Below are 22291 nucleotides of genomic sequence, written 5' to 3'. Positions count from 1 at the left end.
TTTTATCACGTTTAATCAACACTTGTCTAATTCGTTCTTACCTTCCTTGTTCTTTCGTGCCGTCTCTTTCTTTCTTCCGCTCTTAACTATCTTCGCTGTTGAATGGCAATGACGAAGAGGAGACTTTCGCAGCTGGGAAAGGGTGAAAATAGGAGATGCGAAGGGGTCGACAGGAAGGAGTTACCTGATAGTTAGTACAAAGACTGTCATGTAAGATGCGCCGTCAAGTAGCAGTCACTTCGTCCCTGTACCCCCATCTTACCCTCCCACCCTTCATTTTATTCTCCTCTATTTTCCCGGTACTCCTTCTGTTCTGTTCTTCCTGGCTGGCAGATCCTTCGGGACGGCTAATTGTGAGCGACAGTCGCAACGGATAACGGAAGGAGGGATCAACGTCACTTTCGAGAACTTCTCAAAAGCTCAGCCGTCGGTGCGCACCATTATCAAAGAATTCGCCGATAAGGTTGTCGACAAATATGTCGATTAATCTGTAAAATTGTTGTTTATGCGACAAAGAAAATCTAATCCCATTTTGATACGATAAAATATGTTTTGAGATTTGTTTCACATATGTATTAACACATAACATACATATACATTAAGTTGTCCGAAAAGTGTCTCTTTTTTACCAACACGTCTTTTACAACGATGCATCTTTATACAAACATGAAACCTAATCTGTCGAACGTTGTGATCTTTATTTTGATAGAGCAAAATGAATCATACGTAATTCGAGAAAATAATATAATTTTCTTATAAAATGAAAGAAACTTTTCGGGCGATCTAATATGTATAATTAAAAAACTGGAAAGACGATAGAAAATTATCTCGCATTTGAACATACTACATGCACTTTCTCGCGAATCTAGTATGAAATTTTTATTCCGTGGAAGTAGTTCCACTGGCGGTAATATCGTCTTTAGATTCACATAGCCACAATGTAGTGTCAGATACATCCTATTTTTTCTTCTATAGGAGAAAAATAGTCTGATTGCTAGCCGACCAACTTGCTACGTTAAACATCGTAGAAGCATTATAGTTTGCATAGCAGTAGCAGACGTTCCTCCTCTAGAGAACCGAGTAATCTATTCACCCTCTCTCTCGCGGAAGATCGACAGGCATTCCGGTTCTAGAGCGGACAAGAGCGAAACTAGACTCTCTTATCCTTTATCTTTGAGAACGTCTTTCGAAAATCGCGCATTTGCTCACAACCTTTACGAAATGAAACGCGACCAACCTTTCTAGTTTACCTTTCGTCCCGAGAATGTTCGGCGACTATATTTACCATCTCTCGTAGGTACTTAATTTTGCTTTCGGAATTAATTCCGTTAAGATGGGTCGGATGGAAACGGTGTAGGTGTTACGTAAAGGTAAGAGTTGCCGTGTCGCTGCGACGTTGGTATTGGTGACACATTGAAATACCAGCGATATGTCGGAGAGGCGAGACTCGTGGAAACTTCCGCCGAGTATTTTCCCCTGGACTGTCTCTCACAATTAGAATACTCTGGAGAGGAAGAGGGAGTGAATCGGCTTCGTAGTCGTAGAAACGGAGTAACGGCGCAGATAGGTGCCTATTAGTGGGGGAGAGACGTCGTCGATTTTCCGAAAATAGAGACGGAGAACGCGAGAGCGGGACGGAACGATGATTTATTGTACCTTGGGAATGTGCCTTGAGCGGTGCTGCGAATCTAGTTGATGCCAGTTAGAAATACTGTTCGTTCGAGCCTAGACTAGTTTTTTATAGCTGAATATGTGGGATGACGGAAACAGTAGTAGAGAAATTGGAACAGCTTGATGAGCAGTTGATTAAAAAGAGGATTTAGTTTACCAGTCCATGAAATATTTTTCACTGTTGCTCCTTAAATTATAGGATCTCCTTAAACCAACTTTGTAATCTTCATGTTTTTGCATATACAGCAAATCATTTCATACGTCAAGATTGTTAAAGGGATGTTATTAAAATTATTAATATAGGACTTATAATTCACTAGAACAAACAACATTTCATTTCATACTCCGAAATTTTTGGGTGATCGGAGTAACTCCGTCATCGCGTAGTAGCCGTCGAGAGGGAAATGCAACGGAGCCACGATGGAATCGCGTGACGTGCAATTCGACGGTTCGGACGGACGGCTCTAGGAATAGTCGGTTATCAGCCCACCGAGTGGTGAGCCCTGGCCTGGGTGTGTGTCTTTAGAAAAGCATTAGTGTCCGGAATTAATTGATCGCGGAAGGGAAGTGGATATCTACGCGAGCTTACATATTCCTCTTTGCCTCGTTCCTCTCTCTACCTTTCTCTTTCTATTCACCTGATAGTCTCCGTTTCTCTTGCTCGACGGTTGGTTGGTCTGAGGGTGCAGGGTAATATCGGTACTAGGCTGTACCAGTCGATGAGCCACTCGCCGCCCTCCCCTCTTCATGGCTCTTCTTGCATTGCCTCCTACACACGACTACGTTTGGGGCAACGATATAATCCGATGGCTCGTTCCTTGTGACTTTTATCCGCGTTTTTAATACCGGAGTACCTCTCGACAGCACGTATCAACCTCGTTTTTTACCGACCACGCCGCTTTTTGGTCGCGTTCATTTGATTCGTTCGAGGGTCCGGCGTTTTATCCATGAATGACACGGCGCGACGCGACGCGGAGATAAATTTCTTCCTCGTTCAGATGGACAACGTTTTCGGTGGCTCGCATGAAATTTGACCATCGAGCTCGGCCAGCTGATTAATGTGTACCGTTTGGCTGGCCGACCATTCGACCACGCTTTTTCTTCCTCCAGTGTCGCTCGACGTTGCGGTGAAATTTGTCACAGGTGTGCAAAACGTTGGAAAGTATTAAGCATAGCTTTTTGGGACCGTGTACTGGTCTATGATAAAGAAGCGCAGCTTCTGGCATAATTAATAATTAGAAGACAGTACCTGCACAATTCTTACGCTCTTTACTCTTTTATACTATAGATTAATCTTTATCAATTGTACGTTTGTTTACGATTAAAGATATTACTATATTTCTTAACTCTAGCCATCCTGTTTGACGTGTTTTTATTGCAATACACTTACTTTTGTATTTTCTTAGGTCCTTCTCATGATCGTACAAATTTTTATAAAATGTAGTCACTGACTTTTCTATTACGGTAATTAGCACAATATATAGATAGCTTTCCGCATTGTCATTTTTCTTTCTCATCCGTGTCATCGTTGAGGATTCTCGACGCCAGAGGCAAAGAGATGCACAACGGATAGAAACGTTTGTTTGAGGAGGCCGAGGGCCGACGGTTATTAAGCTCAGGCCACAGACCACATCAGAGGCAAGCAGAGAGACCCCTTGGCGTATTCACCTAACCTACAACCCTTTCTCTATCTCTCTCTATTCTTCTTCTTCTTATTCTTCTTCTCTCTTTTTGGTTCGTCCGCGTATCTATCATAATTTACGATGCCTCACGAACCTTCTAGTCTCTAACGATCAATCCTTCACGGATTTCATTCAGCTGTCGACCAAACCAGAAGTTTTAATACGAAATGCATATTTCATTGTCCACGGTTGTCCCCTCGAATTGCATTTTTCGAATGTGCGTCTGGTTCCAGTACAGTTATGCACAGTACACTAGGATTAAGAGATCACACGAGAAACTTTGCTGAGAGTAGTCTAGTTTTCATTGACTCAAATATTTTGTTTTTCGATCGAGGTATCGTAGAATGGTGATAGATGATGATAAAAGAATTGTAAAAAATTCATTATTTGAAGCGGTACTTTGGTTAATGTGATTTTATTTCTTTGAGTAAATCATATTATAGTGCTGAAGAAATACGATCTAAACACAGCGTTTTATATCGACTACTTTGTTCAACGAGAGAAATCAAAGGTCATTTAAGAATTCGCAGTTAAATGGATATAGAATAATTATATGCATCGCTATACGTTCCTTAATCGTGACGCGCATTGTTGCATATGTAATCATAACTTTAATCATTCAGTGACTGAAGAAACGCAGTTACCTGACAGTCATCAAATATACATACTTTATATTGCGTTACATATATCCATCTATAAACTGACTCATTCCGAAAACAAACGACTTACGAATAACAATTTAATTTAATCCTCACTAATTTCATTTTATTTGTTAATAATTATTATACCAACACCAAGCTCAAATATACAAATATACCGGAGACGCCAACAACCGTTCCCTTCACAAACCACCTACCTTCACAAAAATTATTCGACTATCAAATAACGTTTGCCGATTTTGACAATTACCTTCAAATCGACCACGAATCGATCCTTTGAAATTCAGAGCGAATTCTTCGCGAGGTGGCTAGCTTGGCGATACCCATTACCGCGTGCCCGGCGAAACACGCCTATCCAGGCCACTTAGACGCAATCACGAAAGCAATTGGAATCGGTAAATATCTGATTCGACTGGTGCAAAGGGAAGCTCGCCCCGGGAGGGCTGGAACGAACGGAGAGGAGGCGCCGGGCTTAAGCGGTTAGCCGGATCGAGTAGTAGTCGACTTGATATCCGTCAGATATGTCCTTGAAGCATGCGAGCCGTGCAATATCGTTTGATAAAGGACGCCGTTACTCGCACAGCCAGCTCGCACGCTTCTGCGTTAAACGCTCCCACGCGCTCCGTGTAACGGATATACACTGTGGCTCAACCCTCTCGCTGCTATTCCGCGTTTCATCCCTTTCAGCTGATCCCTGTTGCACTCGCGTTGGCGTGCAACCGCTCGATTTCGCTCCGTGTCCCCGTTCCCTCTCCAACTCCGCGGAAATCTGCCTTTAGGCGCGTTGCGGGAGCACCGAGATCCGACGTGATAAGTGGTTAAACGGCAGTAAGTAAATGTTGTAATGCGCACTGCGAACGGAACGCCGCTTCAAAGGTTGATGCACCACGCTGTGAGACGATTATGCGTATCGCGCGACCGCGACCGCCACCGCGGTGTTATGAGATTAGGATGAGGGCTCGAATTATAATACGTTTGTTTAGGGGCGAAATGAGTAATAACCGAGTAGTTATTCAAGGTAGCCAGGGTTTTTGGATGGTTTTGTGGCGAATGGTTGTTAGGTTATGTTGATGTGCGGTCAGCTTATGAGGTTGAATTTTTTGCTTGTTTTATCAAATCGTGTCATGAATAATATTGCTTTTAAATACGCTTTTGCATTTTCTAATGAGAGAGCAATTATATAGCATGTATTATATCATGTGGAACCCACTTTAGAAGTGGGTAGGAAAGTGGGTATGAAAAAAGTTCATACGGACATTTGTTCTATCCGATCTTGTTTCAAATTTGTAGCCATTTTTGTGTTTCGACAATCCGCGACTGCTTAACTTCATTGAAATGAGCACCCTTGGTTTGTATTATTCGATTATACCTGGAATATTTGAAATATTGCAAAATTCTTTCATACGATTGCAAGCTTACATATAGACCGAGGGTCCGAGTACCTTCCATGAAGGTAAACAGTTGTGGATTGTTGAAACACAAAAACGGCTATAACTTTGAAATCAGATCAGACAGGACATATGTTCATATAAACTTTTTTCATTGTTCTTGTGATATTTCCTATCCACTTCTGAAGTGGGCTCCACATGTTACAATACAACTTGTATATAGTACCCTGCATCTGAGGTTGCATTTTTCTAATGACCTGTAAGCTTTTTTATATCTTTTTTATAAAAATCAATAAATGTTGACTAAAGAAATATTACATACGTTCTTGGATAGCTTCACTGATTTAAGATATTTTCCATTAAATGAACATCGAGATACGATATATCTTCTAAAAAGGTAGTCATGTATTTGTATACATTTAAATTCTGTGGCGCATTTAGTTCAGGTCTGTGTCAATAGCTTACATTGAATACTGTTCATATTTTGAAGTTCAACAAAAGAACCGCGCCGTTGAAAACTCTAAACACTAGGCGTGTCTGTTGTCGTTGTTTCAAAGAACGCAGTCTTCGAATGGGTCGTGGAAATCGGTCGGTGTTCGCGTGTCGTAACGTTCATCGAATTATAACGCGGTTCCAGAACCTTAAAATTTTATTACGTCAGTAACATCACAAATACTTTTAATTTGCTATTTATTGTGTTTACACATATACACTATAATATCGCGTGTAGTTCCTTTCTAAATATATTCCTGAAGGAAATAATTTAATTAGACAAGAATTTAGCGTGCGTAACATCCTCATACCTGATTATGAAACATGGAAGAAATACACTACATATCTAAATAAATTTGAAATACCTAATAGCATTACTAATTATAAATTTGAACTATTAAAAGCTAAGAAGGGTACCAATTCCTACTTGTATTTCTATCCACGTACACCAATTTCGGGACGAGCACGATATTGTTAACAAGTCGCTTCCCTTTAAATTATGCCCGTCGGCTAATAACAGGGAGACACATGACATTCGTGCATGGCAATAATTAATTTTCGCAATTATGCCCGCCTTCGTACCTTCCTGCCTCGCATCACCTCACTCGATGTACTTCCTTTACCCCCTTAACCCTTCTTCTAACACATCCATCCTATCCCTCAACGAATATATCCTTAAAAATCAACCTTGTTCGTTACCATGACTATCACTAACCCCTCACGAAACGATCTTCTGCTTCCAGGTAAATACCACGGCGTCTCTATAGAGCAGTATTTAACTCATTAATCGTTCGAGCCTACCCTTTTTTCCTGGCTGGTAAGTCACCAAACTCATCTGTTCATTTTAGCCTACTCGAGGTTGTCAATATACACAATATAGATTACATTTGGTATATTCTATTAAGTCTTGGCACATTTATTGTTAGTACATTTAAAATAGGAATAAATAAAAGCTGTAATTCGGAGATGAAGTTGATATTTATTAACGGCGTGCAATATAAGGAAAATTAATCTACACTGGCAGTTTTAAAGATCTACTTGTAAACCTATTTGAACATATACTATATTCTAAGTTAAGAAGTATTCAATAACTTATAGAGGGAATTCTATGATACTAGCGAAAAGAATGTATAAAAATTGAAATTTACATTAATTTAAAAATAAAATTAAAAAAACAAAGAATCAAATAGTCCACAAAATATTATTCTCAGAACAAAAGAAGACATAATTATTATCCTGTAGCTAAACTCAAACCTCGAATGGGTTAACTTATCAAATAGTTCATCGTTGAATCTGTTCTTCCTGCCTCCCTCCACAACGATGCGACGGCCACATTTCGACCAGCTGGTTCATCAAACAGAACAATGTACCGTTATTCGGTCGACGAAGAAATTGATAAATTCCATTCGAAACGCAAACTTTTAAAAGAGCGTGTAACTCTCGCTAGTCGAAAGCTTTGGTCTCGGTTGGAAAGACCGGGTTTCCGCGGGGATGTGCGGCGGGAGTAAATTAGTAATTAGAAATCTGATACTGGCAAGGTAAGTCGGTGTTGTTTCGGCATTGCGTGGCTGTGCGCGTCGCGTGGACTTTTGCGACAGGCACGGCCTCGCGTGACCCAACGCCCCCGCTAGGGTGGCCCAGGGGTCGCTTCGAGCAAGGAGCAAGTAAGCAAGCAACCAAAGAGGGACGGGGAGACCGTCCTGGAAAACGTAAGGGATGACAATTATGCCCTACAGGTAATTGCTAGGTTGCAGCTAAACGGAGCAGGCGGCCTGGCCTCTGTCCCCTTTCTCACCCCTTCTCGATAAACCGCGCGAGCGCGCCTTAGAACGCAAGCTTTCATCAGAAAATCATGGCTTTTAAAAAGCGTCACGCTTCCCGCAGCCTACTAATTTATCGTGGTTTTCTCCTTTCACTATGGACACACGATCTTGGAGAATTGTACCGGATTCCTCTATTCGCTAAGATCGCTGCTTTACTCAGGCTATCTTTTAATTTTGATTACTTATTGTTTTTTAAATCTTTCTGTGGTTTCGTGTTTCTTTTATGTAATCATATATTTTTAGATTTTTTACGGTAAAAATATAAAACTGTTCGTAGATAATTTGAACTCTTTATAAAAGGTTTACTTTTGTTTTTAATATCTATTGTCTGTGTAGTATGTATACTGGTGTAAAATTAACAGAGAGAATCTTTCAAATATTACATTAATTTTTAATCGTGTTTTTCTAAATCTGGTGTAGCTGTGTACCTTTAACAATTAGTGAAAAATCATATTATTAAAGGTAAACTATTAGAATTGTGTTATACTATCTACAAACAACCATCGTTGTTCTTCTTGAACCTATAGTCGATTAAGCCGTTAGCTATAGATATCCGCCTTATAATCTAATTTAAATACTTTAACTGACTCATCCTCCTCAAACGCCATAGAATTCTATTCTACCGTAGACTAGCATGACGTGTTCGACATGTTATCTCTTACTCGTACGCTTTGTGTTAGTATTTCATTGATCGAACGTAATATAATAGTACAAACCCGTTGCATTAACAAAATTCACCTACATTATTCCACACAATACTCCTATCTCTTACATTGTTTCACATCAAAGCTTGCGATTGTCAATCTATATTATTGTCCAAAATCATTTATTATTTATAACGTAACATTTTTCTAATATACCCTAGCATCATTCATTCATGAATCAAGCATGCAGTGGTTATAAAAAGTATTTTTTCATATCGTGTTCATTTTGCAATGATATGTTCTTTTATCAGGTTCATTTCATTGATTAATTTCATCAGGTTAATTTCATTGTCATAGTATCAAATTTTTGTAATCGTATGGAAATATTACTAAATGATACGAAGTAATATATTAATGTATCTAATTAATTAATATATGAATTTTATAATAGATACAGTAATGTGCAAATACTTCTTATAGCCTAAGAGCTATGACGCAAATTTAACCAAAGTTTGATTACCTCGATTAAAATAAATTCCAACAATTTCTAAGCTATTTCACGCTTTTACGTTGAATCATCTTGTATCAATATTGAATCAATTCTATTCTGAGTATTCTCTAGAACTACTCCACACTATTATATCGATTAGAAAAAAATCGAATAAAAAATCGAATGCAAGTGCAATGCTGAACAGTAAATCTCCGAAAACGCTGAATTCATTTACAGCAGAGAAGGGGGTGGGCCAAAGAGGAGAATGAGGGCCGACCCTCTGGCGACAATCGTGCACAAAATTAGCCGCAAATGTGTGTTATTTCGCCCGGCAAGCTGATGTGCGGTGACGTATATAGCTGGCATCTATTATGAAAGCAGTCCCGTAAAAGCTGCCGCCGTCTGACGCTTGTTCCGCACGCGCGTTTTCCCACGTGCTCGTAAGCCACGTACTCCGGCAGCTGGCTGCAAGCGATGGCCATAAGCGGACAACATAAGACGCGTTTAGAACCGCTTAGAAAGGTGTAAGAGAGAAAGCTGAGGGTGAAAGGGAAAGAGGAGGTCGTCGAGGGTAGAAAGGAGAATACGCGCCGCTATATCGCTATCATTTTTGTCACGTTATTGGCGTTGCACTGCGAGAGGCCACGTGGCCTGTGGCAGAACGCGGGCATAAGTCGGCGTCGCTTGTGCCTCAACAACACGCTGCATATCAATCGGACACTTCGCGATCAGTATGCCCCAAGCCTTGGCACGCTTTATTTGTTTTGACGTACGTGTCGGTTCGTTGCTTCCGTGAATCGAAACGAGGGTAGTGAATACTTGGAAAACGCGCGTGATCGTTAACATAACTTTTTTATCGAGCACAAGTTTTCGGAGTTTTCTTCGTGGCTGGTGGGCTTTGCCCTTTGATAGCGATAAAACTTGCATTTGGATGTGCTTTGAACGTTTCGAAGAGAGTCATAGTGACTGCAGGCGATAGTGACTCGGTTTTTGCCTTGTTCTTGCTGTATGGAAAATTTGGACAAGTGAGGATATGTAAGTATACGAAATATTTATTTTCTCTTTTTTAGGAAAATGTAGAATTTACTTATAGCAAACTTTTTAAAAATAAAGAATTATTAATAATCATTAGATGGTTTACGAAGTATTCAATTTTTGCAAGCACATTCGATTGCTGTAGATTATCAGTCATCCTCTACCATTTTTATTTTCTGAGTATTAATAAAGGTGGTTTTATCGATAGTAGCAGTATTTCAATCTTCACTTTTCGATAGTACGAATAAAATAGAAACTTAGAAATTATTGTCACACTTTCTCTGCTTGAAACAATTCTGGTGGTAACTCGTGCCTGTAGGTTTCCAAAGCATAATTTCACGGGGTGCTTAGATGCACATCGAACTGTTTCTTTGGTAGTTTCGTGCACGCGCCCCCGAACGCTGCACGAGAGGCGAACTGAAAAGTGTGGCAAAAGAAGGAAAAAAAAAATGGTCGAACGGTTGGTGTAATGTCGTGTCATTCGAGTGGCGGTCGCATGCCAGCCAGAGAATTAGCGTCGAGTGGCTATAGTTACTAGTAGAACACGTATAGAGGCTGACGTTCGCATGACGGATGTCGATTCAATAGCTCGATTTCACCGGCTTCGCCGTTCCGATGCTCCTCCGACATCGAGGAGAAATTTTACACCGATCGATCGCGATTAACCCTCAACTCCGGTAGTTTAGAATCATAATCTGTTCTAGTCCACGATGCGTCGGCTTCTAATACAATTTTACGGTACTCGAAACAATTTACGTTTGCCTTATTATTTATATAATATTGTACCGAATTATATTTTCGACTTAACTAAATTTGAACTTGAAATTAGAAAAGTGATTAGAATGAATAATTAAAAACTTAATTACAAATGTTAAAAATTCCCCTTTGTTATGGAGGATCCAGCGGATAAACAACTATTCTTCTTCTCCTATAATTTTTAGCTATGAATTTATATGCTTTCTTTATCATTGTTTGTAGAATTACATCTCTTTAACATTTCAATCGTTACTTAAGAAGCTATTAAATTGTTAAGATGTTAATCGAATAATATATTTTCATATTCGTATGGAGAAATACGTGTATTTGAATATAAATATTTTAGATTGCAAGAAAATGAGGGTTTCCACGCGTAAAATGAAAAATTTGCAGGATCACAATTGAACGAAGGTATAATTGGATCGAACTTGTAGATCAGTATCAAATCGGTCAGTTTGAGTGAATTATCGATAACACTGACCAGTGGTTCGTCCCTTCTGCGTTTCCTTTAGCTTGGGCATCGACGTACTTTGTACCTATCAATTATTCGATCTTCGCTGTACATGTCGTTGCTCTAAAATTTCCCCTTGCTTTTACCCCGACGATGTTCGTTTATGTTTAAAGAAGGGACAGATAGCTATGTTTATCGTAGAAAAAAGAAGCAAGCGGAATTGCGCTAGGAGAAATTGCATGTTCAGAAAAGTATGAAACGCGAGAGGGAAATTAAAAAATGTCCGATTGAAATCATAAATAGATTCCTGTTCTTCAAATATTGTATGGTATTTAATTTTTGTACCTATTTAATCATTCTCTTAACCAAAGTTTCGAAACAACTTTTGAAACAACTTTCAACTTTCTTTGCTGCCAAATTACTACATTTTTCTCCATCCCGCGTGCAAATTAAATATACCAATGATGTTTAAAATTATAAATCTATAAATACGATATTTTTCTTGATGTCTCATCTCACTAAATTGTAACATGTTATCACATTTCAAGTATTAATTGCAATTACACACTCCCAAAAGTTTTTGTACACAACATTACGTTCCGTAAAATCAATAAATTCAAATTTTAAAGAACTAATAAAAGAAGTTCGCGTTCAATGATTCGTTGAGCGACCACGCGAATCTCGATCGCGGTAATAATTCATCGTTGGCGTCCTCAACGTCGGGCAGCAATATTACCGGATAAAATAAGCCATTAAGTCAGCGACGCAGCCGCGGAGTCTCTCTTCTCGGGCGTTATACGAAGACGTTCATGAAGACGACGTCCTCCTCCGCGACCGATCGTGGAAGACGAAGAGCTGCCAGGGGAGGAATCGAGGGTCGAAGCCAGGATTACCCATCCAACCGAAAGGAGATTCCACTAAGCTTTCAGATTTTACCCTCTTAGCCGACCAAGGATTATAAAACGCAAATACGTCCCTTGATTAGTGAGGATAAAGTAAACATCGGCTTGCCGTCGCGGTTGTTGCTTGCGCGAAATACGTTGTCGTTCGTGAGAATGTCTTCATTCTACCGAGCAATGTCGCCGTTTATTTGTTGGGAATGAGTGGAGAATGAATTCTCTTCTAAGAGCATTTTTTTTTTATTCGAACTGTAATGCATCTGCAAACAACTGAGTCTTGTGGTACTGTACAAATTTTGTAAAATGTAAGTTTTAGTTCGGGTTGAGTAGATTATTTCTGCCTTCAATTTTTATCGTCCTAAAAGATAAAATTTATCAAAATGTCAGGAGTTTTAGTCTTTGGTGGAAATAAATTAGGTAAAAATATTTGAGCAAATCTTAGAAAATTATCTAGTTGTCACGCATCATAACCTAAATTTTCAAGGAGTACTTGAATCTTCATCTTATATTCGAACTTCGAAGTGTTTTGTCTGTCACAAGTGACGAAACAAAAAATTTATACTAGAGAAGACCGCGACTTAAGTCCGAAATTCGATATAATTTCGAGGATAATTTCGAGATAGCCACTTTACGGGGATAAACTGTGGGAAGATAGAAGTTTAGAGCATAGGGAAGCCTCAAGCATCCTACGGAAGTCTGGTTCTAATTAAGCGTCTCTTACCCCTGCCGCGGTTCCTTCACTCATCATCTTTCATCTTGCTTCAACATCCCTCTCCGTCAACGTTCACCCGGCTCCTCAGAATCCTCGCGAAGGTCTGAGGTGATGGTAACCATCCATCCTCCGCGTGTTATCATATTCGTGATTGTTATGTCTTTGCTCACGATACCTCGTCGCTGACGTTTTCTCTCGGTTTTGCCCGAGTCGTTGCACGCCTCGATAATTTCCATCGTCTCTCTTTTCCTCGTCATTGTTGCCTGTCTATATTTTCTCCGATCTGCCATTTCAGCCACGCTTGCTCTCGTTCTATCTTCGGCGTTTCTACCTTATTTTCGTTTACGTACATACGCCGTTCTGTCTTGTTTCTTCATGGTTGCCTGGAAATACGAGAGAGCACGAGCTTCTAATTAAATTCCACTCTTTCCTATCGTGTCTTTTTTTTGTAGGTTTCCTCAACCGAACCTTAATTGCGTCGGAATCGGGATGGTTGCTGCCCTCGGCAGAGCTACTCGCTACCGATTCTCTCGGTTCTTTCTCCTTACGCCTCCTTCAACCTGCTTTCTTAATTGGCGCATAATTATGTAAACAATTCCAACGTCGGGCCGAGGGTTGGGCCGTCGAGCCACCCCCTCGTCTTTGGTTTAACCGCGGCTCTATACTTAGCGGTGTCATCAGCTGTGACAAATCGCGAAACTATTCCGCGACGACGAACCTCGCGAGTTAAAAGGGGACACGTGATGTTGGGAAGAAATTAGCGAGCTCAGTAATTAGCATGTATTTGTATAACTGCACTGCCGGATCCTCGGAGTTTCGTTCCTCGGTCGTTTTAATCGTCAACCGCGTTACCGTAAAAAGTCGTTCGAGAGATAACAAGCCCTGTATTTGGGACGGTATAATTGCAAGGAAGTTCTTGCGATATATACTGATTATGTAGGAGTGTTTGTTTCATGTGCATTTTTCTTTCTCATCTGTGAGAATGATACATGTTTGGATAATTGCGATAAAAATTAGGTCACTATAAATGATACAGTAAGAAAGTTATTTTGTGTAGATAATTTTTTAGAGTTTATAAAGTGTAAATGTATTGACAATGTCCAAATAAAAAATCTTGTTCTGTGCATTTCTTACATCGATATCATCTTACAAAATACCACCATGAATATTCTAATCATCTTTATCTTTCAAGTTAATCTGTTGTAGCTTGCATCAATTATGCATCGATTCGTTCTAGTTACAACGTTCTCAATACTCGTCGCAATCTACCAAAGCCGCAACCATTTCGTATATAAAGTATAACATTTGAAATATTGTCGCAAAAGTTGAATCGGCTATCTGAGACTATCGCGATTAAAAAACTAGTCGATTAACAAAGAGTCGCGGCAACGACTTATTTACAACAGTTTAGGACAAAAAGGCAACCAGTGCGATGAAAAGTGTTGGATATTCAGGGGCGATGAAGAGGTGGTATAGGCGGGGAACGAAGGTGAACCGTGCTTGCGGCAACATTATTTAAAATTCTAGCTGTAATTACTTTGCTGGGCGGCGCTCCGCTTGATTTATAGTCATCGCGCGATGCAGCTGCGTGGGTGTAAGTAATTAAAAATGTACCATCGCGTGGTATGCCAGCCTTCTTTCTCCTTCCATTCGTACCTCTTCTCGGGGGAAAGACGGTTTAAAACAGGGTCTCGGTTGTGTGCGAACTAGGGGTTGCTTCTTTCCCCAAACCCTAGGTACCATCTCGTATTTCGGCGAAAACGATTGCTCGATGGAGATTCCAGCGATGCGCGCAAATGTTCCTCGAGTTTCGTAAGCGGTTCGGTATCCGTGCCTATATTCTATGCTCTCTCTTTGAATGTCAGTTTCTGGCACGATTTGTTTTTTCATTAGCTACTTAATTGATTAGTTGGTTTGCCGCTGGAATGTTAAAGTGATTACTAGTTAGAAAACTTTAGCGACTACAGCACAACATTATTTATATTTGAAGACAAACTTCTTAATATATTCAATGTTCGCTATAAATATTTTTGTTTCCTGAATAAAAATAGGATAAAGGGATTGGATATTTTAAGATTTTGCTCAAATTCTTGCTAAAATTCCCACTCTATAAGTTATTGGTCTAATTTAAGGAAAAAAATTCAATGCTACATACATCTGAATTACTCTGTTTTTGTCGACACACATGCTTCTCCAGCACTCCTGGCATAGTCGACAGCGATTAACTGTCCGAGCAGCGAGACAGCGATCAATTCGGTTCATGGGCAACGTCGACTCTAGCGGTTAGTTGGCACAGTCTCCAGGTTAATTGGCCATTCATGGTTAATTTGGTCTGGCGCGAACCCGTAAGGCGATGGAAACGACCCTTCGACCCTCCGGAGACAGACTCGTCGATTTCGTATTCGTCCCGTGACAAGAGGGGCCGAAATACTCGCTCCGATACCGATTTCTGCTTGTCTACTCGCTGGACACGATTCACGAATAATCTGCACGAGGAACGGAAAGACTAGGATCGTTTTGTCCTTGGTGGGCCAGCGCTTCTCTCTCCCTTTCGTGGAAACGTTTGCTCGATACTCGCGGCGCGTATTAATTAGCCCGTCGTTAACGAGTGCGCGGCTAAACGGTTCGTGACCATGGATCGTCTGACCTGCGAATCGTAACAGTTGTTACGCCGATAGTGGCTGCGAATGAGGCGACGGGATAGCGTGTACATTGGCGAAAAACGCGATTTGGTGGAGAAACGAGGGTCGAAAAGAGTTTCGGGGCTGAAACTTTTTCGTCTGCTTTTCGTAACTCGCAATGTTATACTCGTAATAATGATTATTTGGTTGACTTTCTAATTAACTATTGAAATTTTTTACCCATGTTTCCTTCTGAGTATTTACTGGAATAATAGCGCTGAAATTTCAAGTTTCGTTAAATTTATTTATGGATATATAGCGATTTAAAATAAAATTGTAATTTTAAAAAAAGAATATTCATTCAAATCGTTCTGTGTTTCTCCCACTTATCTCTACTTCACCTCAACGATCTTATCAATATTACAGCCTAATCCCTAAAATCATCTGACCCCTTTTCAATAATGATCCAGCTAGTACGTCGTCACGGGCAGAAACTCGGACTTGAATTCATAATAATGACCGGCGATTCACGTGGAGGACATAGAATGCAAGAACACCTAAGGGAGATTACTAATGTGATCTAACTGCAAGCACAGGCTTACCGTTAAAGTATCGTTTCGGGTTCGATCCCAAGAAGATGCAGCAATTCTTCTCAGTATCTTCTCCAATAGAGGAACGTTAAAGACGAAGGAAGAGAAGAGTTTTACCAGACGATGGAATACCTGGTTTGGACATGTCAGTTATAAGCAATTCTAGATGCGTCAGTCCGCGAATGAAGTTCGTCCGTCGTGTCGCTTGCTTATCTACTTTCGTACGTGTTTGGGTTAAACGCAGTACCGCAACAGGCTTGTCCTGAAAGTTATTACTTTGGTCGAATCCGCGATTTCACGATTCCGTGGACGCCATGCTCTGCCTCTATACTTCTTCTTCCCGCACCCAGTCGAAACTTGATTACTTTGCATAATAACCACCTCTCCTCCGCGTACACAAATCTAGAGAGTATCGACTGTGTTTACGTGACGCCGAATAGATTCGAACTTGGTAAACTCGATCGAATCGAGTAAATTTCTGATTCGATTAAGGAAATCGATGAACTGCAAGTGACACGTGTGGCTTATGAGATAGTTACCGTTGCTTTAAGCATTCTCTTTGTTTCGTACTAATCTCGTGCAATTTTAATGTTCTTTATGATCGTATGACAGCTCGAAGCTTCTGTGGCTTACTCATGACCCAAATCAATATTTATGTAGAGACGAGCCCAGTTCCAGTGCAGCAATGGCAATGAGTTCAGCGAAATTACCTTACACGTTTCTTTCAAAGGAAAGCAATATCAATTCGATAACTTAAGAACGAAGTGTTTATTGTTAAGCAAAGGATAGTTTTGAATTTCAACGCGATATCGTTCTTTCCACCGAGCACGAAGACAGTAACATCACAGTATTGATGATCAATTCAAGGATGTTCGTATCCTTATGTACGGTCTTGCATGCACGTACAGGGCTCGAAGATCAGGATGGAGGCAAGAGGGACCCTAGACACCGCAATTCACACATTGAATGCCTTCCAAGGCTTCTCCATCCACTTCTAGACCCTCATCCATGGTTTCCAGGACGGCCGCGTTATCTAGTATCTGGGGAAGGACGAAAGACAGAAATGGACAACGACGACCATCGATGAAAGAGAGAGACGTGGAGCAGTTCGGTAATCTTCGAGTTTACAAGACGCAAACAGCTTAGGTGGTAACGCACCGATAAGATCTGAGCCTCTCCTTTCTCGATATACCGCTGATAGCCGTCGTTAGGCCGCGGTTAGGACTTCGTCGAACCGCTATGGAGTCGCTCCTCTGCCCTACTCTCACAGTGTGTCGTATTCCTATCTGAAATCTCTCGTGTACCTTGAACGGTGATAAGGATTTCCTACGTTCAATACCCGCTACATGCTTGGATCATATTGCTCCAGTTGAAGTTCAAGCCAGGACTTGAGGCTTGCGACTTAATAGCGAAAGGCGTGTGTAACGTATACCTCCCGCTGGCCGCGGAGGAGGTTTCAATTCCGGGGCTCTGGCATCCCTTATCCTTACTAGCCACAACCGGCTAAAAGCGTAATCTAAATTAATGTTCGCCTATCCCGTGCATAAACCTGCAAATTAAAGTACGACCGACTTAACGTCAGCCAGCCGATCGAAATTGCGATTTTCACGAAGATCTACCAACGAATGTGCCTTAGTTTTCATCGAATATGAGTGAAAATTTTGAAAAGCTAAGTTGGTGACATAGGTGTTTGAATCGGTTGTAAGTAATATACATATGCGGGAATTTTCTTATTTCTTATGAAAATTATTTTGATTATCGATTAATGAAGAATAAACATTATTATATCTACTTAGTCTTGAAAATCATCTTAAAAATTATTGTCCTTGTTTAGATGATATATATGTTTGTTTCAGATTTGTCAAGTATTCATTTTTTTAATTTTTGTAAATTAATGTATTACGTAATGTAATGTATTACGATCGTAAAATGAAAATTCATTCACGAATTTTTTAGCAGTTCATTTACCTCCCTTGCACTGGATGGGTTTCACATTGTACTGTTCACGCGAGCTCGAGTTCACATTGTACAACGTCGCGCATGGCTAATTATTTTGGGAAACGATCGATTTCCGATGTTTATTTTTAAGTATACCGGGGAAACAGGAAGAGGAAGGGACAAGGAAGAGATGCGTTAGGGTTGTTAGACAATTTTTTTGAACGGGGTCGACAGGAAGGGTGGCACGCGTTTTCCTGTGGTACACGGCAAGGGGCTGCATTCAGTGGCGGGTCACTCGGGAAAAGAGGCCATTTCACAGGTCTTTGCGTCTCGATTCACCTTCGCTGGACTCGTTTAACCCTAAACTATTCTTTCTTGCTTCACTGTATTTCAGAAATAGACGTTATCACTTCAATTTTTCTTCTAAGAAATTTCACTATCATTTATATTCTTTGCATTGGAAATACAGAACACAAAATACTCCTATTACTTCAGTCGGTTTTCTACAATTTCAAACTTGTTGAAAAACATCCAATTTATAAGAAACGCATGCAGGTACACATAAATCTATTCAATCCTACATTCAGAGACACTTCCTCAAATTTCTACCCTTAATTACAGCATCGCGAATTCAGTCCAGTTGTGACAATACATTAACTATTTTAATAAACTTCTAATACTTTACATGATACAATTGATACAGTCTCGCGTATTTCGACAACCTCTCACCTAACCTTCAAACACAAATGTTTAGTCGTCACTCTTTCAATCAGCTTGTATATACACGCGAATTCACGAGCAAAACGTTCTTTTTCCCATTACCAGATGCAAATATAGGAGCTAATTTCAATTTTACGCATATTAAAATCGAGCATTCCTCGGTTGCCCAGCTGACAGGGCAGAGAAGAAAAGAGGAGTGGCTGGCTTTAGGATAAGAAAAGGTGGATTGCGTCGTGGAATCGAGGGGGTAGCAGGGGGTTGGAACGCTCCGTTGGGATTAGTCGGAAAGCGATTTCATCCTCGTGGGTGGTTGCAACCAGGAAAACGTGCCCCTCTTCAGCCATTACCCTCGGAGCCTCCGTTACCTTAGCTTGTCTCGCTCGCGAGAGGAAAGCTGGGCGAAAACCAAAGCCCGAAATTAGAATACAAACCCATCAGCGGCGGCGTTCGTGGTCTTAGGACCTCATGTGCGCGCAGGGAAAGAGAAGACGAGTATAAGAGAAACGAGACGGGGCGAGATTCTGAAGGAAGCTGCGCTTTCGAACAGAGAGTCTAATTTACATACGCCCCATAAGAGAGACACCAACCGCGGCTACGGAGGCAGAGGTGAAGCGCGTAGAAGCCGCGTTGCGTCGCGTCGTTCTGCTGGAAAATACTGTAATTGGTTGCGATGCTCGCGAGAGACGAGAGATGAATTCTGAGATTCGCAACGGATTTCCCTGGATCCCTCTACTCCATAGGGTTACGTTTTATGGAAAATTCGCGGTTTGCAGTGATGCTTGATTAGATAAGGCACGATCAGGTTTAGAATATGCTGAAGTTCAACGTGTGAAACGTATGTCTCGGTTTTTGGTAAGTTTAATTTGTCCGCGAGAATTCCAGATTAATCTCGCCTTTGAAGTTATTTTAAATGAAGTCGAATTTAAAAAAAAAAAGAAGAAAATTACGATATCGTATTCTTCTAGGGAAAACTAAAAAATTCATTCTACTATGATCTCTATTATTACTCTACTGTCTTTCCAATTGATCGATTTTCATAAGCAGGTTTTCCGCGAATCGTTGGACTGGAGGAGGAAACGCGGATCGATTTTCTTACCGGTGACCGAGGTGATTTCCACGTAGACGAACAAATTCCCCGTTGTCGAATAGACGTTTATTGCAATTACTGCAATGGCCGTGTTTGCAGCTAGTGGTCAGGCCAGGTAGGTGGACAAAGACGCCGTATCCTCGACGACTGTCCGCCGGGGGTTGGTCCGAAAGTTTCCAGAAGCCTGGAAGCCCCGACGACCAAACGGAAACTTTGTCCAGTACTTTGGATGGCTGCTTGGTTGGCTAGAAACTCGCTAAAGCTCAGTCAGCTTCCCTACCGGGCATCGTCGGCAACCTCGTCGTCGTCGACGTCGTCGTTGTCGTCGTCGTCGTCGTCGCCGCCGTCGTCATCATTGCGTCGTTCACATGGACGCACCTCTCTCCTTCTACTTGCTTTTCGCTAGTGTAGACGATAATTACCGCAGCGACCGCTTTTGTCCGACTACTGCCGCGCCAAGGTTTCCTCCTGGTTCTCGTGGACCCCTTTGTCGGACGGTAAACGGACCTTTTGAAACGTTACTTCGTATATTCGCGTTTCACCGCGAACTGTAATTCCCAGGAAAGCGTACGTGTATATGCGATCGATAGACGTCCAAAGCTTCTTCCAGTTGATCTTCGTCGAAGACCTAGATAAATCCTTTTCTGATCAGAACCTCTATAGAGATCGAATTAGAAACTGCATGTTTCCAGATTTTCAGCGAATTTAGGGTATTTGAAGCTTAGGTTTCTCTAACTAATAATGGTATCATATTATATTGATGATTATATAGAATGCTAAGATTGTCACGGTCATTGAAGGGATGACCGAAATTGATTTTTTATTCCCGATACAATTTTAGGATTTGAGATTATTTTAAATACTGCAAGGATTATTTGTGTACTCTTTCAAATTCTAGTTTGTTGAAATATACTCAATATTCCGGAAATCGAAATTGCTATTAATTCATTGCTGCTTTACTATGTGTATTAACCATGTATATTATACAATCTTTCACAATTTTTCGATCTTTGCTACTCTTTTATACAATTTCTATTATCATGAATTCCATTGTTTTAGAAAAGTCATACTACGTACAGAATAATCTCGTATTTCAAATGTTATTTCAGCACAAAAATTTCCCAACGTCTAATATTTATCACATTCACTATCTTCAAAAATGTATTCCTCTTGGTTAGTCTAACATAGAGCCAGGGTGCTGGATAATAGTCGTTTGGCTGGAAAATATCGCTGTGCGCGTATGGCACTGTGTCTTATAAATAAAGTAGCGAGTCTTAAAAAATAGGGAGGTATTATTAACTCGCATTAGAGCGCGGTTCCTTATCGACATCTAGTTCTTTTTCCTCTCTTTGCCGGAGAGTTGGGGTCGCATCGCGGACGCAGCTGATGCCATGGCACCGCAGGCTCGTAAAATAATCTCCCGCGCGGTGTAACGGATTAAAAAAGTGGAGAGTTCGATCATGCGGGGCCCGAAAAAAGGTATTTGCATCGAAAGAGAAGGGAAATGCTTATCACGAAGCGATGTCGTCTTCCTTAAGCAACGATATAACCGCGCAAGTTTCGCCACATAAGTTCATCGGTTTAGCGATCTTGTGGAAGTTTGCAGCGTCAATGGAATCGTACATAAAGGAACGTAAAAAGTCACGGTGACCTGTCGCCAAGGTGGCTGTTTCTATTAGGAGAAAATGTCCTATGACATAGATAAAAGTTTGCTGGAATTGTACATTACTGTTGTCTAGACTTTGTAGATTGAACGAGGTGTTATCGTGTATGGTAATACATAGATTATTTTAAACGTGTAACTTAAAAATTTCTTCATTATTACTCAGCTGCTTACAACTTTTTGCAGTGTATATCGACTTCTATAACTTATAACGTGTAAATTGTCAATTCACTAATATTCGTTAATATATTATTACGCAGCAGCGGCTTATAAGTACCTTTGAAAGTGAGAATATCATATTATATTAAGATACATTTAATTAATATTTAAGATAAGATTGAAGAATCTGCAATATGTTTGCCAGTACTTCAATTTAAAACAAACAATTCCTGAATAATCAAGAGACTCTTGTACCTATCAGAAACCTTTGCTTATATTCTAACCCAGTTTTCAAAGAAGAAGAACGAAACAGGAAAAGAACCATCGCGGCACTCAAGAAAAATGACAATAACATTTTTTAATTACGAATAAGTTGACGAGCAGCCATTTCGGTGGCCGGTAAAATATCTGTGGAGAGAAAGGATTTCAAAAGCCGTAACGCCGAATGATATGATCTTTTAATGACTGCTTTGTGGCTGGATCCATGCCGAGATCTAAGAAGATTCAGACGCTTGGTTTGCACAGACCCCATCGCGTTGTCTCCTTGCCGTCTATCTCGTACGAGCATTCAGGAACGTGATTCCTTTTCCTTCTCCTTGCTAGTATCTTTGTCGCACTCTCGATGTCCCGCGGTCCTGTCTCGTTTTCGTTAACCGAGCGAAAGGACCGACAGGTCGACCGACCGGCGGCTGTGTCGGTGCTTAATTTTCCCCTCGTAATTACGCGGGCAGAACGCGCAAGATGAAGACCAAGTATTGTACCAAGGAGGGTGCGGACCGTTGGGAATAGGTCGTATATCCGTTGGTAGCTA

At 40.7% G+C, this 22291-nt stretch overlaps 1 protein-coding gene across 8 annotated transcripts in view; it reads left to right on the top strand.

Moving 5' to 3' along the window:
* Positions 1-22291, top strand: part of LOC100747273 (flocculation protein FLO11-like) — a 307210-nt gene that overhangs the window by 119626 nt on the left and 165293 nt on the right. For 3 of the 8 annotated variants that reach the window (XM_033323173.1, XM_033323174.1, XM_033323170.1), the window contains exon 2: positions 6636-6709. The exons of the other annotated variants lie outside the window; for them this stretch is intronic. The gene's annotated coding sequence lies outside the window, so the exon portion shown is untranslated. The remainder of the gene's footprint in view (positions 1-6635; positions 6710-22291) is intronic. 8 annotated transcript variants of the gene reach the window in all.

The sequence above is a fragment of the Bombus impatiens genome, unplaced genomic scaffold (genome assembly GCF_000188095.3).
Source record: "Bombus impatiens unplaced genomic scaffold, BIMP_2.2 scf_0044, whole genome shotgun sequence".
In the NCBI taxonomy this organism is placed as follows: domain Eukaryota; kingdom Metazoa; phylum Arthropoda; class Insecta; order Hymenoptera; family Apidae; genus Bombus; species Bombus impatiens.
Note: the sequence above shows the minus strand (reverse complement) of the source record. Positions and strands in the feature narration are given on the sequence as shown.